Raw genomic sequence first — 14,695 nt, 5'->3', positions numbered from 1 at the left:
TTTCCCACCCGAGAAGCGGCCTCTCCTAGGAGCATCTGACACGGGCCAGCCGCTGCAGCTAGAACCTCCAGAGCAAAGGTGGATGGCTGCAGCTAGAACCTCCAAAGCAAAGGTGGATGGCTGAACCAATGCTAGTACCTTATACCTACCCTATTCCCCAGGTGTCTACACTTAGTCATACCTCACAAGGGCACAGCAGAAAATAGGGTTGAAGTCTGGGGAAACCAGAGACCCGGTGTTCTTTCCACCATAAAAGGTGCTGAACGGAGAACGAACAATAGATTCGGGAACTCGAGGAGTCAAGGAGGCCTTGGGGATCCAGGCCCAGCCCTCCCTCCGTCTTCTCTAGATCTAGTTAACCAAGGCTCTTGTAGATCTAGGAGAACTCAAGTAGCCCATGGAGGCTGCACCCTTGAAGAGCTGGATTCATCCTTTCTCCATTTTACGTGTATGCAGCAACATTCATCCGGGCAGTGAAACTGGACACCACAGCCCCTCTCCGCCATGAGGGGAAAAAGCATGAGTCACCCCAGGTGCTCAGGACAAGTCAGGCTGGCTTCAGAGTCCCAGCACTTAACTATTCTCTTGACCCTGCAGGATGTGAGAGTGGTTTCTGGTACAGCCAACAAACACCCCCCCCTTTGCTTGGGGGGTTACTTCCCCGCCAAGCTTTATTGGTACTTGACAATTTCTGAAGCCCTTGGAGGACAAGGTAATGGAACAGACTCTGAAGCATCATCCCACAGTCAGCCCAGGTGGCTCCACTTAGGAACTCGCTTAGAAATAGATTGACCCCCACCCCCCAGCGCCGAGATGGGCCCTAGGAATTCCAGTTTGGCAAACCTACTGAGTGAGAAGCTTCATAACTGTTTGCTCCCTCCTACCCCCATCAACTTGGGACCTTCAGAACCCAGTTTCGCCAAGTTAATGCGCTTAGAGATAGAGTGGCTGGAAATACGTGCCTGTGTCGATAGGTATTTGTAAGGGTCAGATCTGTCTGCCACACACACTCCAGCTTAAGCAGACCCCATTTTCAGACAGCACCCCTCCGTTTCTGTTCCCGTACAACATTGTGTATGAGTACATGGAAGATGAAAGCATAGGGGACTACCGTGGACTTCAGTGACACAAGCTGGAACAGAACTTTAAGTCTCCACAGAGCTCCCAAACGCGCAACAGCAAGCTCGTGGGGATTTAGGATAGCCATCCACAAGCTTTTTCTCCCTCCCTTGCCCGTAGCTATCAGGGGCGCCAGCACCCAGAGGAAATTTCGTTAACAGACAAGATTCTTCCACGTAGCCACCTCTGAGTTTCAGGTTGTCCCAAGGTCACACACACAACTCCCCGCTCATAGCTTGCTTGGTATCTCCCCCCCCCCACCTCGGAAAGCTTAAGAAACCGCTTTAGGCTTTGCTTATGGGCTAAGAACAGCTCGAGAGACAGAGAAGGTTCAGCAATTCTTCCCGTCCCCCAGGTAGACTTAGTAAGAAAAGAGAGAGGAATGCCAGCTGGGAGACTGAGCCGGCCCAGACTACTCCTTTTATCCCTCCCTCGATGCTGCCCTCTTGCAGCCCATTGGCTGGCAGCCTTCTCCGCCCACAGGCTGGCTGCCTTCCTCCCGGATGTCTTTCACCTGGTGGAGAAGTGGCTCCTGGGTGTGATTCAGCCCAGGTGCTGCTTGTGAGTAGCTTGACCTTCACTTCTGGGTAAGTTCACCCTCTCTGTGGAGTCCTCGGTGATTTGTGTCACACTCTCAAATGTAACGATTGTCCCTGTTGATCCTACAGTGTCTAACCACAGCCTGGCAGACGTCTTCTTCTACCAGAAGGACAACATCGAAAATGAGCCTATGGTGCTGGCAACACAGCTCAATAGGTAAGAGGCTTGCTGCCAAGCCCAATGACCTGAGTTCAATCCCTGGGACCAACATAGTGGAAGGGAAAACTGACTCTCGCAAGTTGCCCTGTGGCCCCTACATGTGCCATGTTGTGCCCTAGTGTTAATACATGCATGCAAAATAAAAGTTTGAACCATTTAAAAAAAGTTTTTAAAAGAAGCTGGCCTCTAAAACCCAACTAACCCAGATACACCTGTGAGTTTGGCTGCCCCAAATCCCTGTCAAACCTAGCCTAACAAGATCTCCCTTTATTCTATGCCCCTACAATGCCATGTTAGCTGCCTGGATGTTGTTTTGTGCCTTTAACTTAGGGTGCTATCTGGGTACCTGGATGTGGGGTTGCCAACTGTGGGCTCAGGTTCTTACTAAGCCACATGTTGCTGAGTCTAAACCCAAGCTCTGACTGGGCCCTTTCTACTCAATCTGTCTGCTTGCCTTCCTTTGTCTCTGTTTCCCAATCTGAACAATGCCATAGCACAGAGACATTTTAATGATCAAGGAGTTTATATCTGTGAGTCTTTAGAATGGTACATAGAGTGTGGTCAGTGTTGTAAAGGTGTCTATTAGCAATGAAGAGATGTGAGGGTGAACAAGGGGTGCATGCCTGTAATCCCAGCCCTTGGGAGCTTGAGACAGGAGGGGTTTGGGTTTGAAGACAGCCTGGGGTGTATAGCAAGAGGCTGTCTCAAAAGATAAGTAAGTAATTCATAGGTAAGTCTGGTAAAATGACGCAGTGATTAAAGGCGCCTATTGCCAAGATCTGAATTCAATCCCTGGGACCACATGGAGGAAGGAGAGAACCAACTCTTGCAAGTTTTCCTCTAACCTCTACACTTCTTGCACTCTGGCAGGTATGTGTGAGTTTACACGCTCTCTCACACACACATTCACACTCACACACCCACAAGTTTAAAGACATCTGTTACAATTGTGAATAACACCCTTAGAGACAAGAAGCAGGTTGGTGGTTGCCAGGATCTTGGCGGAAGAATGAGAATCTGGATGGTGGGTCAGGGACTTTGTTTTAGATTGATGGAAACACTTTGGTACATTGTAGAAAGGGTGACTTCAAGATGCTGTGAATAGACCAAACACTACTGGATTGTAACTCTCAAAGTGGTTCATTTTTATGTCATGGGAATTCTGCTAATAAATGACCCCCTAACAAGCCCACCAATATACAGAGGAAAGGGAGCAGCAGAGAACAGCAATAGGGACCTGCAGACATTCGTGTTGGCTTCTTTGGGCTGACTCATTCCACCATCTGCATCTCCCTCTAAGAAAGCGCAATGGGGCAGTTGCTTTTCTCCCCACTTTGCGGACCACATAAACTAAGAGGGGAAGACATGTGCGAGTTTGAGTTCAGAGACCTTTTGTGGTACCTCAGGACACAGGTTGCATCTATGCAAAACTTAGACTCTTGGGTTTCAGGGACATCTGGCAATCTCCCAAAGCTAAGTCCCCTATTTATAACTGTCCTCACTGCATGTACTTTGATGGCAATGCCTCTTTAGACATCCTATCTCTAGACTGAAGAGGGGATGTGAGAGAGTTGATGTGCCCCTCCTGTGTGTCTTCTCTTAGAGGACTACTTATCCATTTCAGAAATATGCAGGGTCAAGAACCCTACTAACCATGGGACAGTTCCCATTATTAGGGATGATCAACACAACCTATCTTAGGAGAATGCTAAGTTCAGCTGGGGGCAACATCATTACATGTCACTACAAGGGCAGATCCCCAGGCAGGAGCCACTCACTGACTGTTTTCTTCACTGCTGTCCCATGTCCGGAGTTATTACTGACACATAGTGTTTGTAAATATACAGATATCATAACTGAGTGAATTAGCAGAGGATGATGGATGCAGTGCGGACCAATGGAGAAGACAGTAAGATGGTGCTTGCTGTGCAAGCATGAGGACCTGAGTTCAATCCCCAGAACCTGTGGAAAATAAAAAACTGGGGGGGAGGGGACAGTGCACACCTGTGTTCACAGTACTGGGGGGGTGGGACAGAGACGGTGGAATCTCTGGGACTCACTGGCCAGCTAGTCGAGCCAATGGGTGAGCACCAGGTTCAGTGAGAGATCCTACCTCAAAAGATAAGGTGGAGAAATGGTTGAAGAAGACACCAATGGTAGCCTCTGGTCTCCACGTGTGTGTGCACAGGTGAGTGCACACACACACACACACACACACACACATACACACACACAAGATGAACAAAGTCCAGGTCCATCTAGTTTGCCTGGGGTCATGGTGAGGATAAGAGTCCCAACTTTCTATGCTTGTAAGTGTCTGCATGCATGTCTATGCACCATATGCATGCCTGGTGCTCAAAGAGGTCAGAAGAGGACATTAATTTTCTGAAACTGAAGGCATAGATGGTTGTGAGCCACCATGTGGGTGCCTAGAACAGACTCTAGGTCCTCTACAAGAGCCATCAGTGCTCTAACCACTGAGCTGCCCCTCCAGCCCCAAGAATGCTGAAGGCTTTGCAGCTCAGGAGATTATGCCTTCTGGGTCAAGCAGGACAAGTGGGCCATCCTATCCACTGATCTCCAGAAATCCAACCTTATGTGATGTCTTCGGCTTCCTTGAGCCTCAGTTCCTAGAGCTGTAGTGGGGAGTGATACCATATGCCTCTCCCTTCAGGACTCCCATGGGGAAACAGAAATAATACCCGTTTAAAAATAGCCTCTGTATTGACTGGTGGTGGCTTTTCTTGCTACCTTTACTTCAGCTGACAAATGGAATTATAGGTGCATCTTACATCTCCATAGATGCTTCTGATTCCCCTTAAATTAAGATGCAATAGTAGTGTGGGGTAAGCTTGGGGGTGGGAGGGAGGCTGCTGGGGAAGTGAGCCACCACCATCCAGAACCATCAGGGATGGTGTTTCCTGTACCATTCCCTGCAAGGAAGTGGCCTCCTCCTTCTCCTGCCCCCGGTGTGTGTTCTCAGCCATCATATCTAACTGCTTCACCCTGATTCCCACCAGATGTTCCTCCACGAAGTTTGCTGTAATCTCAGGGCCTTAATATAGTGCCAGAATGTGATAAGTTCGAAGCGGCTGTCATCATTCCCTCATGAGGATGGTCTGGTCATTGTTTGGGACTGTCCCTTTCTGATTGTCTCTTAAAGGAGAATGTATTTTCTCCCATCACCTCTTTGCCACATATTCCCTGCCTCCCCACTCCCCACTCCATCCTATTCCTGACCAAATAAAAAGTATGCATTAGAACCTTCTAGAAAGCACTTGGTAATTGTAAGGAAGGGAAATGACAGGGGGAGGAGGCTAGGTGAGAAGCCTGGTCTAATCTGAGCCTAAAAATCAATACTATGAGGCTGTAGATTGCATGCTGCTGACTCCCGGCTCCCTGGGGACACAAGGCAGATGCTCACTGGGTGTGGGGGGGAAGGGAAGAGCTGGAACAAGGCGGCTGGGGAGCCAGCGGGGAGCTTCCATTTGCAAAGGCTCTGGGGGCCCTAATGAGAAACCAGGAGCCTTCCAGGAGAGTAGGATGAAGCCGGGGATGGAAAAGTGTTTGTACACCCTGTCTGATTCTGCTGTGTTCATCCAAATGATCTCAGAGTCTCCGGTGGGAGGACAGCACAGTTTGACCAGGCCAGCAGGGCTTCCTGAAGATTTTCTAAGTGTCTGGCATCATGTCTGACACTGGGTACTAAAGCTAGGTCCAACCCACAGCTTGTAAGGAGATGAAACAAGGAACTACATTGTCTGCTTGAGTCTGCTTGCTGTCTGGGGTTGTGTTTGCCGGCAGCAAACTCTGGTGCCACAGCTGGACATGTGTGGTTATCAGAACACAGATAGCCTGGATTCAGAAACCTGAAAATCTGAACTGCTTCCAAACGGCAAACTTCAGCATGTCAAAGTAATGCTGGAAAGTTTTGGATTTGGGGCTGGGACTGTAGCTCAGTGTTAGAGCACTTGCCTATCATGCATGAGAGACCCTAGGTTCAATTCCCCAGTCCTGCTATGGTGGGAGGGGAGCATTGACTCGGGACTGGGAATGTGGCCTAGTGGGTAAAAGGCTTGCCATACAAGCATAAGAACCAGAGTTCAAATCCCCTGCACTCATGTTGATGCTGGTTCCTATGCTTGTATGGCCCACTTGTAATACCAGAGCATAGGAGATGGAGACAGGTCTTTGGGACAAGCTGACTAGGAAGACTAGTTGGATAAACAAACAAGCCAGAGACCCTACCTCAATATATGAGGTGGAGGATGATGGAGAAAGACAACTGACATCAACCTCTTTCCTCCTCCTCTGTCTCTCTCTCTCTCTCTCTCTCTCTCTCTCTCTCTCTCTCTCTCTCTCTCTCTCTCTCTCTCACACACACACACACACACATACACACACACACAGGTGCACACGTGTGCGCGCACACACACGTGCACCCACATACATTCACACACCACATGCATAAAAACATTGAGGTTTGAAACATTATGGATTTAAGATTTGGGGACTTGGGGTGTCCCATGAATAAATCCACATAAATATCCCCAAACATAAGATGACTGGAGTCAGGAACAACCTGTTACAATAACAATAACTTGAATAATAATACATTAATAAAATAATAGTAAGTAGCTGAAGCCATTTCTGAATGTCAGTTTAGCCATAGGTACTAGCCAAGGGTGCTACATACATGATTCTTTTCAAATCTTGTCATAACTTGATGTAGATGTCTCCAGCCCCTTTGGTAGGTAAAATTAACTCATTTGACCAACATGAGTGGCCTTTAAACAATTTGAGCTTAGAGGCATCAGATGGCAAAATCTAATTCTTCTGATGTCTATTCATCCACAGCCTAGGGATGTGTGGTTTAGCAACAGGATCTAGCTGGAGATTTATTTCTTTATGACACTTAGAGGAAATCTATTTATCTCCATGCCTAATAAAAGAATGAGGCTGGATTTTCCATTATGCAATCGGAGGAGAACCCCAAGAATCTGTTTGCACCAAGATTTTCATTTTACAGGAATTAACCTGTGCCCCGTGGTCTTTCTCCCTGCCCTAAGCCCTCCGATCCTATGCTATTCACTTGGGAGGTGTGCAATTCATAGAGAATTCACCCCCAAAGACCCGACATTAAAATTCTTCCCAAATGGAAATTGCACTGCTTGCCACATTGAAGGAGGAAGAGAGAAGAGTTAAGAATGAAATACAGCAATAAGGAGAGGCCAAAAATGGCTCTCTTGCAGGTAAAGGAACTGGGCTCAGGGACAGCAATCTTGTTCTGCAAAGGACCAGGTGGTAGGTGTCTTAAGTTAGGGCCTGTTGTCACTGCTTGACTCTGTCACTGCTTCGCTGAAGGTTTAGACACCATTTGAACACATGTGCATGTGCTCACTGATGTCTCAATAAAACTTTATTTGTAAGCAGAGTTGTCCACCCCTTGGGTGAGTTGGTAGCACAGTACTTGGAGGATTTGAACCTGGAATCCTCACCTTATCCCATGTCAGCAATTGTCTTAGTTGGGATTTCCTATTGCTGTGAAGAGACATCATGACCACAACAACTCTTATAAATTTAATTTGGGCTGGCTTACAGTTCAGAGGTTTAGTCCATTATCATCATGGTGGGGAGCATGGTTGTACAAAGGCAGACATGGTGCTGGAGAAAGAGCCGAGAATTCTACATCTAGATTGGCAGGCAGCAGGAAGAGCAAGAGTCATTGGGCCTGGCTTGAGCATTTGAAACCTCAAAGCCCACCCCCCCCCCAGTGACACACATCCTCCCAACAAAGCCACACCTCCTAATAGTGTCACTCCCTATGGGCCAAGCATTCAAATCTATGAGCTCATGGGGCCATTTCCTTTCAAACCACCACAGCAAGCTTTCTGGAAACTGAAGTGAGATCTCAATACATACTCTTACTATTAGCTCCCTTTTGTGTGTTGTCTCTCGGAACGTTCTCCTGGACTTTAGGATGCAGCTTCTGTCTTTGTGGGCAAGAAGGGATGTGTTTAATAAAGCGGCCATGTACAAAGAAGGAGGCAGGGTTGGTTGCAGGGCTCTGGGGGAAGTGGTGGGAGACAGAATGATACCCTTCCCAGCAAACAACCCAGTTAGAGGGTTTGAAGTGGAGTTCTCCTGACTAAACTATGGGAGCAATGATATCATAAGGAGAGCATGGTGGGAGGGGCCACCTGCCAGGAGCTGTGTTCTGGGGTCATAGCATGCAACTAGTCAGAGTGGGAGGGACCAGGGAAAAAAACTTCTGATCTCTGTCACTTCCCTCTACCCACTCTCTTCCCAACTGTTCAGCCCTAGCTAAAGGGCAGTGGTCTTGGAGAGTTGCTAGGATAATGGAGGGGAGACAGACAGCCCACCGGCAGGCCATTAATTAGGATGTGGCCCATGCCTAACAACACAGTCAATGCTAGGTTCCAGAATGGTGTAGTCGCACTTTACCTGCTTGCTGTAATTTTTTGGTAATGATTTAGAGTCTGTTTTTAAAATTCTATCCCCGTCAATGAGATGGGAAGAAAAATCCCCTCCAAATTAGGGTCTGGGGTGGAGCTCAAGGGTGGAGAGCAGCCTTAGCATGTGAGAGGTCCTCCATTCAGCCCTCATCTAGATGAGCATTTACGTAGTGCTCTGGTGATCATTTGGGTCAGTGGTTCATCAGTTTAAAATGCAAGTAATTCTTAGATTCTTTCCTGGTTCAGTAAAGCATAGCAAACCCAGGATTCAAACTCAGTGGCCTCTGGAATTCCATGATCTCCCATCAGCCTTTCTATCATAGAACTCCTCTTTATCATTTAACACTATATCACTAAAACAAGTCAGTAGTGGTTAGTCCTCTTCCATGATGTATTTTGAAGGGCTGACTTGTCTTCATCTCCCAACGTTTGTAGGACCCTCCATTCACTGCTTTGCTTGAGACACTGGTTAATTTTTAGGATCCCCCACCCCATATATAACTCTGTCACGAACATCTTTCACATAAATCCTGCGTATTTCTTGATCAAACATGTGGCAATTTTACAGCGCTGGCTGGAGCCGGATGATACGGCCTCAGGAATGGTTAGGTCAATTTAATTTATTCACTACAGCTCTTTCCAGTGAGTCATTAGTGACCCTCATTTTGTGTGAGTTCACCCCTGAGCATTGATTTCATTTTCTCTAATTGGAAAAGTGTTGGGCAAAGGCACAATCAGGACGGTCACAAATAACCCCTTTGATCTGCCCCGGGAATGCCAGACCAACTTTGCCCTTTTCCTGCAACTTAGAGTTCAATTGTCCAAGGAGTCTCTGTCCTGCCACCGCTGACCTTGGGGACACTGAAGATTGTCCTGTGCTGAATCTGAAATCGGGGAAGCCCAAACCTTGAACCTAGTGGTGGAATACCTCCAGCCCAAAGCCAGACAAAGAACCAGGCCAAGCTCTCTGTGACAGTGCTTTGTCCCAGGATAGACAGCATCCATCACTTCAGATTCCATCACCTAGCCACACTGGCGTCACCTGACTTTGTGTGAGCAGGCACGGCAATGTGTCCAGGAGGACAAAGTCAGCTAATGCTGTGTTTTCCAGAATACACCCCATGTAATGTGACTTTGATTGGGTTCCCTAGAGAAGTCGGAGATGGAGAAGTTTATCCCAGGCAGTCACTGAGGAAGACTAATAATAATGATAATAATAATAATAAAGGCTGAGTAGGTGTGTTCAGCTGAAGTCCAGTCTAAGCCTCATCCTTGGGGAGCTGAGGGAGATGGATGGTGTCATGGGGCTGTCTCTCTACAAAAGTAGGCCAAAGGCTTTTTGTATCCCATGCCAGTGATTCCAAACCACTGCCACTGAAATTGGGATCACAGTGGGGGGGGGCAGGTCTCCACATTTGCTTATGAGACCCCACATAAGCAAAGCCAGGTGTGGTGGCACACAATTGTAAAGACAGGAAGGGGATCCCTGGGGCCTGCTGACCAGCCAGCCTAGGGTACCTGATGAGTCCAAGCCAGGGAGAGACACAGGCCCAAAAACACAAGGGAGAGGTGGTAGGAGACGGGTGAAGGGGGGCTCCTGGGGAATGACATCAGGGGCTATTCTCTGGCTTCCTCGTGCGCCTGCATGCACGTGAACACGCAAACGTGTAATCAGGTCCCATCCCTTTGCCTCTACCATAGTCACAGCCTCCCCTTGACTTCTGGAAGGGGGTGACTAGAACCCTAATTCCTTTCTTCTTCTCTTTTAAAAGTTCTGAGAATAGAGCATAGGGCATCATGCATGCATGCTAGGCATGTGCCCTGCCCCTGATCTACCTCCCCAGCCCTTTACATGCATGTGATGTGTGTGAACATGTGGATGAGAGTGCATGTGTATGTGTGTGCTCATGTGTGCAGGTATGGGTCCTGTTTCTATCTCAAACAAAAATAAATACATAGGAAAGAAAAAAGTAAAGCTCATGCTTAGGAATTATAGCTTTTTTTTACGTAGAATAATATTAAGTAGTAAGTATTTAGAAGAGGCACCATGGTAAGTCGAAAGGAAATCACTGAAGAAGAATAAGCAGCTTTCTTGGGTGGGTTACATGGCTCAGCAGGGAAAGGAACTTGCTGCCAAGTCTGATGACCTGAGTTTGAGCCCAGGAACCCTCAGGCTGGGAGGAGAGAACTGACTCCAGGAAGTTGTCCTTTGACCCTCACAGCTGTACTGTGACAGACACACACACACACACAACACCCACCCACAACACACAATAAGAAATATATAAATAACCCCCCCCAATTTAAAGAAAACCCTTGAACAGCAGTAGCTTCCTGCTTTGGGAACAGAAGGTCCTCCCTGCCCATATTAATTACTTTGCTCCTTGCTGTGATCAAATCCCAGATAAGAAACAGCCTGAGAAGAAGCATGAGGGAGTGCAGTGCATCATGGGAAGGGGTGATACGGTGGTGGGAACCTGAGCAACTGGGTCACATGGCTCCAGGAAGTGGGGCTGGAACATAAAACCTCAAGGCTCATGCCCAGTGACTAAGACTCACTTCCTCCAGGGAGGTTCTGCCTTCTAGTTACACATATTCTCCCCAGAAATGCACCATCCTCTCAGGGAACAGGTGTTGGAACTCATGAGCCCCGGGAGGACATCTTACACTCAGATCACACCAGTGTGACCTGCGTTGTTCACAGAGCCCTGATGATTACCGAGCCTTGCTCTGTAGACCGGACTGTTTGCCCTAAGAGTCCGTGTGTTCTTCTGTGTCCTGTCAGCATTTAGCTTGCTCTTGGACATTCTTCCTACCTCTCTCTCTCTCCACAAGTCCTCCTACTTGTCTAGGATACCAGGCAAAGGTCTGAAAATGGAAGACAGATGCCACGGGAGCAGTGTATTAATGCCACATGGCCCCTGGGAATAAAAAGGTAGGCCATGGCGCAGGGCTCTGTGTTGTGTGTTACAAGGAGTGGGCCATCTGGGGACTGTGTTCCTGTCCCTATTTCTGCATGTCTTGGAGCCCAGCCCTTCATGGGGTGATCCATAAGCCACACAACCCCAGATTCAAGGTGAGCAGACAGAGGAAGGGTCAGGAGTTGGGCTGCCCCAAGACCATGGTTATGATGGGTCTGCCTTCCAGTCGGTTATTAACTTGAATGCCTGAATCGATGAGGCAATGCACCTTCCAAACGAGGGTGTGGAAAGTTCTGGGAAACCAAAGGAGGAAAAAAGGAGTGGCCAGGTTGGGCTTTTGTCCATCTCCTGTGTTCCTTTGGCCAGGGCACCTTGAACCAGACCCCAGATGGTCTCCAGACATACCAGGGCAGGTCCGCAGAACTGGGTCATGCCTTGGCTCCAGGGGACCAATAACTTCTGCACCTGGGAGAGGTACACATGGCCCCAAATTAATATAGTTAATGAAGGAAGCTGAGGGCCATGCTGCTGTCCGGGTCCATCTGCCTTTGCTTGGTCTCCTGGTCTCCATCTCCACTCACTCTTAATTCCCGAATCATGTCATCGGGAAGGGGGGAGTCTACTTCTGGAACATTCTAGGGTTGTCCTTTGGATGTAGACAAGTTTACCACAATCCAGCCAAGAATCAGAAGACCCACCCCAAGGAAAGCCCATGGTCACCCATCCTAGGGCTCAGGTTATCCTGGAACAACCTTTATTAGAACTCTCAGAGGCCTGCATCTACGCAGTCCTTTCTGGACCTTCCAGGATCCTCCTTGGCTGGACTGAGTCTGAGGGTAGGATGTCACAGTGTAGAGTCAGGGAAGGAGAAATATAAATTTCAGAAACCAATCTGGACCCAATCCCAAATCCAGACTCTTGCTCATTAAGTGTCTGGGGACATGGGACTGTGCCTGTCTGAGCCCCACTTTCTTCCTCCCCTGCAAAATGGGTAGGAGTAAGACCTGCCTCAAAGGGTTGTTGGGAAGTTTGGGTAAGAAGTATAACAGCTACTGATTACTCAGCCTGGATGGAAGGAGCAGCTGGGCACCGCTCAAAGGCCACTACAGAACTATCACCTCGACTGTATTCATCTGACTTAGTCACCGTGACAGAATGCCTGTGTCAGACAATTCAAGTCAGGAATCTTATCCCTAAGTCATCTTATTAAGTCTGGTCTTATTTAGTTAACAACAAATGGCTTTTGAGTTTAATTCGCTACTGTATGCTTGGTTGCCTTGAGGGTAATCCCAGAATCTGGCTTTCCAGCACATTCATGACTTCATTTTCTTGAATAGGGGACACTTAGGTAATTTTCTGAAGGAATCCAACCATTAGCCCAGCCATTTCCACAGCTCCACGAAGAAAGTCACCTCATTCCCATTTCACAGATGATAAAACCGAGACCCAGAGCATCTCAGCCATTTACCCTTAGACCCACAGCAACTATTTGGTAGTGGCTGGTATTGAAGGGCCTAGGTTTGGGGTAGCATTAATAACTATCACTGAAGAGTGTTTTGTGTAAGTTAAGGATTTAACCACTGCCCACAAAGATCAAAGTCTAGCCCACGTGTGTGGCTGTGGTTGTTTGTGGAATTCTTGCTGCTGATATTCATACTGTGTGTTCATGCCATGTCCCCACTGTCCCTGGTAACTGATGCCTCCCTGCTAGGATGCTGGAATCCATACCCCACAGGGGACCCAGAACAAAGAATGCAGAAGGCATTTTGCCTACTCCTGAGATGTCTGAGTGTGCCTCCCAAGGGCCCAGCTTAGCTTTGGAGAGGGGTTTGAGAGGTGGAGAGATTCTGGGGAGGGAAGCACCCTCACCCTCCATCCCCAGCCTCATAAACCAGGCAGACCACATGCCCCCCACTGAGGATTCACATGCCCTGGCATCCGTCCAGAGCAGAAGAGGCCGCACCTGTTTGCAATGTAATTTTGTCATTATCAGCCTGTACCCAGCTGAAATTCAAACACTGGAGAAGGAAGGGGGCGATGGGGAGGGGGCGGCAGGCTGGGATGCTGGAGAGGAAGGCCGATCAAGTGTCCTAAATTGCCTGCACTTTAATGCTTGATATAAAAAAATTTCCTGTAATGCGTGTTACCATAAAGAAGAGCGTGCCGCACAAGCCGCAGCCGGGTGGCTTCTTGCTCAAATGCTCCCACACTGTCTGCAGCTTGCAGATGATGCTGTAAGCTGCCTGTTTCTTTCTGGCCTTGCCTAGCTCTGTATGGGAAGCATCCGGGATTCAGGGTCCACAGACCAATTCCCAGATTCTAGCTAACCACCTCCATTCAAATCCACAGTCCACCTGGAGGGCTGCAGACCAACAGTGTAATCCCCAGTCCTGGCTCCACAAAACCCACAAGATATTGGGGTCACTGGGGTGCACTCGGACCATTCCAAAAGGGATGCATTCAGGATGCACCTGGACAGTTGGCCCGGTTTCTCTGCAGGGGCAAATGATAGAGGCAATTTCCTCATTGGTAAGATGCAGCTTCCTTCGTAGGTTTACCATGGACTTGCTGAATACCTGGGAACTGCCTGGGGCTGCTGCAGAGGTGGCAGGCATGACTATGACAATGATGACAGGAGAGGAGGAGGGAGAGAAAGGAGAGATGAGGGTGAGCAGGGAGAAATGGGGAGGATGGGCAGAAAGAGAAGAGGATGTGAGCAGGAATGGGGAGGAGGATGAGCAGGGAGAGAGGAGGAGGCTGAGCAGAGAGAGTAGGGAGGTGAGAAGAGAGGGGAGGAGGGTGAACAGGAAGGGAGGAGGAGGGTGAGCAGGGAGAGGAGGAGGGAGAGCAGGGGGGAGGAAGAGAGTGAGCAGGAAGGGGAGGAGGGGGAACAGGAAGTGTCATCACTTTCGAAGCATCTGCTATGTGCATCTGATTCTCTGTGTGATGCCATGAGTCAGGCATGGGAACCATTTACGTCCACAGACAAGATTGGCAGAAACCAGAGAGTAGAAGCTCTGTCCACTCCATGTCGGAGGATCCTTGAAGGCCGACCTTGAACACAGAGCTCCTTTCTGACATGAATTTGGAAAGTGGTATTCGTTAGGACTGGAAGAAGGGGTTATCACCCTCCAGCCTGGCTTGCCACAGCCTGCCTGTGACATGCCTCACTACTTGGGGCAGTGAAAGGCATGACCAGAACAACAGGTGGCAGTGGCTAGATTCTTCTGGTACCTTCCACTCAAGCTTCATGCACAAAGTGAGGTCACCGTACATTCTGGAGTCAGATGCGTACAGTAGCTCAGGGGTTTGGGCATGCAGTGAGACCGCAGGCATGTGGACTGTTTAAACGTGGAGCCTGGCCTCTAACTTCAGACTCAATACGTCCGACTATGTCAATGAATGAATTTCTAGTATGTG

General features: G+C 48.6%; 1 long non-coding RNA gene across 1 annotated transcript; it reads left to right on the top strand.

Annotated features, from left to right (window-relative positions):
• The first annotated feature begins 1,597 nt into the window (after positions 1–1,597).
• On the top strand, positions 1,598–9,611 carry LOC110342607. Its single transcript, XR_002384732.1, has 3 exons — positions 1,598–1,706; positions 1,788–1,875; positions 9,165–9,611. It is a non-coding gene; the product is annotated as an uncharacterized LOC110342607 (long non-coding RNA).
• The last annotated feature ends 5,084 nt before the right edge of the window (positions 9,612–14,695 follow it).

The sequence above is a fragment of the Mesocricetus auratus genome, unplaced genomic scaffold, assembly GCF_017639785.1.
Source record: "Mesocricetus auratus isolate SY011 unplaced genomic scaffold, BCM_Maur_2.0 Super-Scaffold_100025, whole genome shotgun sequence".
Taxonomy (NCBI): domain Eukaryota; kingdom Metazoa; phylum Chordata; class Mammalia; order Rodentia; family Cricetidae; genus Mesocricetus; species Mesocricetus auratus.
Note: the sequence above shows the minus strand (reverse complement) of the source record. Positions and strands in the feature narration are given on the sequence as shown.